Source organism: Callorhinus ursinus, unplaced genomic scaffold (genome assembly GCF_003265705.2).
Source record: "Callorhinus ursinus isolate GAN/ISIS: 27379988/994484 unplaced genomic scaffold, GSC_fseal_2.0 scaffold812, whole genome shotgun sequence".
Classification (NCBI taxonomy): Eukaryota; Metazoa; Chordata; class Mammalia; order Carnivora; family Otariidae; genus Callorhinus; species Callorhinus ursinus.
In genome coordinates, this window is record NW_027397867.1 from 5,123 (window position 1) to 9,434 (window position 4,312).

A 4,312-nucleotide genomic window follows, 5' to 3' on the forward strand; every position below is an offset into this window, starting at 1 on the left:
CCTGCTGGAGTGGTGGTGATGAGTATTCGGTCTTTTGGTTTGGACCCTTGGGTTTGTTGTCATTGTTGTTTTTAGTATTTTCTCTCTGTTATTCAGATTGGGTAATTTCTGTTCATTGATCTTTAATTTCACAGATTCTTTTATCTGTCATCTCAGGCTGCAGTCTACGTCTACCCAATTTTTATCGGTTATTGTATTTCTAAGTTCAAAAATTTCCGGATACTTTATTGTGTCTTCTGTATCTCTGCTAAGACTTTGTGGTTTTTAATTTAATTCCAGCATGTCCATAATTGCTTGTGGAAATACTTTTATGATGGTGCTTTAGAATACTTGTCCAGTAATTCCATCAGTTTCATCCTGGTTTTGGCATTTGCTTCTATTTTTTATTTAAGAAGAGATTTTCCTGCTTCTTGGCATGGCGATTCTTCATTGTATCCTGGACATTTTGGGTATTGAGACTCTGAATCTTGTTTTTCTGTTTTAGCAGAGCTTTCCCCGACATGGTGCCCCAGGAGTAAGAAGCTATTTCCTCTTGGGGCGCCTGGGTGGCTCAGTGGGTTAACCATCTGATTCTTAATTCGGCTCAGGCCGTGATCTCAGGGTGGTGCGATGAAGCCCCACGTTGGGCTCCATGATGGGCGATGAGACTGCTTGAGATTCTCTGTCTCCCTCCCCCACTCTCTCTCTTTCTCTCTTAAAGGAAAGAGAGAAAGAAGGGAAGGAGAAGGGAAGCTGATTCCTCTTACTGCCCTGTGAGGATGAGAGCCCCAATTGCCCACGTGACACTTGTTTGTGCCTTGGGATAGGAACAGACAACTGTTGCTGCTGGCTGGGAGTGGGATTTCAAGCTTCCTCATAACTGTGCCCTAGCTGAGAGAATTGGGAGGTTCTTGTTACCGTCCCCCTCCACTGAGCCAGTAAGGTTTCCCTTGTTACTGATGGCTCTTCATGTGGCCTTCCCTACCACCATCCCACTTAGTGGAAGGAGTCCTACTGCAACCAGGTAAGGGTGGATGTCGAGGCTCCTCATGTACTTTTTCTGACACTGCTCCAGTTGGGGAAAGCACACCACAGTATAGCCAACTGAGGGTGGACATCCATGCCCCCCTTTTTTAGTCGAAGTATGGTTGATACACAATGCTCTGTTAATTTCAGATGTACAACATAGTGATTTGACAAATTAATGTTATACTCACCACAAGTGTAGCTTCCATCTGTGTTGGTATTACAATACCATTGACCATATTCCCTATGCTGTACCTTTTCTCTCCATGATTTATTTGTTCCATACTGGAAGCCTGTATCACCCACTCCCTTTCATCCATTTTGCCCCTCCCCCAACCCTCTCCCCTCTGGCAGCCATCAGTTCTCTGTATTTATGGGTCTGTTTCTGCTTTTTGTTTGTTCGTTTGCTTAGTTTTTTAGGTTCTGCATATAAGTGAAGTCATGTAGTGTTTGTCTTTCTCTGTCTTATTTCACTTAGCATTAATACCCTCTAGCTCCATCCACATGCTTGCGAAAGGCAAGACTTCATTCTTTTTTGTGGCTGAGTAATATTCCAGTGTGTGTGTGTGTGTGTGTGTGTGTGTGTGTGTGTGTGTGTGTGTGTCACATCTTCATTATCCATCTAGGGAGACCCTTGGGCTACCTCCGTATTTTGGATATTGTAAATAATGCTGCAGTAGAGATAGGGGTGTAGATATCTTTATCACTAGTGTTTTTATTTTCTTTGGGTAAATACCCAGGAGTGGAATTATTGGATCATATGGTAATTCTGTTTTTAATTTTTGAGGAACCTCCTTACTGTTTTCCAGAGTGGCTTTACCAGTTTGCATTCCCATCAACAGTGCAAGAGGGTTCACCTTTCTCTGCATCCTCACCAACACCTGTTGTCTCCTGTGTTGTTAATATTAGCCATTCAGACTGGTGTGAGGTGATATCTCAATGTGGTTTTCATTTGTATTTCCCTGATGATGAGTGATGTTGAGATCTTTTCATGTGTCTTTTGGCCACATGGATGTCTTCTTTGGGAAAAGGCCTATTCAGATCCTCTGCCCATTTTTTAATTGGATTGTTCATTTGTTTTCGTGATGAATTGTATAAGTTCTTTATATATTTTGGATATTAACCTCTTATCAGATGAATCATTTGCCAGTAAATTTTCCCATTCAGTAGATTGCCTTTTTGTTTTGTCAGTGATTTCCTTTGCTGTGCAGAAGCTTTTAATTTTGATGTAGTCCCAACAGTTTGTTTTCACTTTTCTTTCCATTGCCTAAAGAGACATATCCATAAATATGTTACCAAGGTGGATGTCAAGGCAATTTTACTGTATATGTTTTCTTTTAGGAGTTTTATGGATTCAAGTCTCACATTTAATCCATTAATCCATTTTGAGCTAATTTTTGTGTATGGTGAAAGAAAGAGTCCTATTTCATTCTTTTGCATGTGGCTGTCTAATTTTCACACCACCATTTGTTGAAGAGACTGTCCTTTCCTTGTTGTATATTCTTGCCTCCTTCGTCATAGATTAATTGACAGTGTAAGTGTGGGTGTATTTCTGGGCTCTCTGTTGTATTCCTTTGATCGGTGTGTCTGCTTTTGTGTCAGTAATGTGTACTGTTATGATTACTACAATTTGGTAGTATATCCTGAAATCTGGGATTCTGATACCTCTACCTCCAGCTTTGTTCTTCTTTCTCAAGATCACTTTGGCTAGTTGAGGTCTTTTGTGGTTCCATACAAATTTTAGTATTTTTCTAGTTCTGTGGAAAATGCTCTTGGTATTTTGATAGGGAGTGCGTTAAATCTGTTGATTGCTTTGGGAATTATAGACATTTTCACAGTATTAATTATTCCGGTCCATGAGCATAGTACGTATTTCCATTTGCTTGTGTCATCTTTGTTTGTTTGTTTGTTTGTTTTTAATCAAGGTCTGATAGTTTTCAGAGTACAAGTCTTTCATTTCCTTGGTTAAATTTATCCCTAAGGTATTTTGTTATTTTTAGTACATTCGTAAATGTGATTTTTTTTTCTAAATTTCTCTTGATGCCACTTTGTTATGGGTGTTCATATTCTTAAACTACTTCTTGCTTCAGTTTTGGAAGGTTGGGTGTTTTGAGTATTTTGTCTATTTCATATAAGTTGTCCCATTTATTGGTGTAAAGTTGGGTATGATATCCCCTAGAAGGCTTTCCAGGGGATCTATGGTGATGCCTCCCTTTTTATTCCTGATATTGATAATGTGCATTTTCTTTGCTTTATTCTTTTCTTTTAAGATTTTATTTATTTATTTGACAGAGAGAGAAAGGGCACAAGCAGGGGGAGCAGCAGAGGGAGAGGGAGAAGCAGCCTCCCCACAGAGCAAGGAGCCCGATGCGGGGGATCCCCGGACCGTGGGATCATGACCTGAGCCAAAGGCAGACGCTTAACCGACTGAACCTCCCAGGCACCCCTCTTTGTTTTATTCTCGTTCATGTCTTGTAAGGGTTTAATTTTTAAAAATTACTTCAAAGAACCAACTTTTGGCTTTGTTAATATTTTATTTTTTCTGTTATCAGTTTCATTGATTTCTGCTTTTCCGTTCTACTCTGGGTTTATCACTTTTCGCAACAGAAGCTTAAATCACTGATTATAAACCTTTCTGAGAAGTTTTCAGATACATGCATTGAGAAGTATAAATTTTCCTCGTGACTGCTCTATTTGCATCCTGCCATTTCCTGCATATTGTTTTGTTTAATTCACTTCAGATATTGTCCAATTCCCTTTATTTAGAATTGTGCTTAATCTCCAAATATTTGAGGACTTTCTATTTGTCTTTTGTCATTAATTTCAGATTTCATTTCTTTGGGGACAGATGGTATACTTGAAATTTATTGAGACGTGTTATACTCTTTTCTTAAAGTTTTGAATATACTTTAAAAGGGTGTGTATTCAGCGGTTGGATGATGTTTCCATAAATATCAGTCAGGCTGAGTGGATTAAATAGTGTTTATATTCTTACTCATCATTTTTGTCTTCTTGCTGTGTTAATTATGGAGAGAAATTTGTTGAAATCTACAACTGTGATTGTCTATTTCTCCTTTTAGTTTTGTTAATTTTTCCTTAATGAATTTTGAAATTGTGTTAGATATACATGTTTAGTATTAAGTCTTTTTGTCAAATTGACTCTCTTATTATTATGTATTGTCTGTCTTTATCCCTGGTAACACTCCTGTCTTAGAGTTTATTTTCGGCACAATATGTCTTTTTTCCAGTCCCTTTGCTTTTGATGTTTCTGTGTCCTTATATTTCAGTGTCTCTTATAAACAAGACA

The 4,312-nt window shown here is 38.5% G+C and overlaps 1 pseudogene; it reads left to right on the top strand.

Moving 5' to 3' along the window:
* Window positions 1-1,814: 1,814 nt before the first annotated feature.
* The window catches only part of LOC112815565 (synaptosomal-associated protein 47-like), a 7,723-nt pseudogene continuing 5,225 nt past the window's right edge, over window positions 1,815-4,312 (top strand).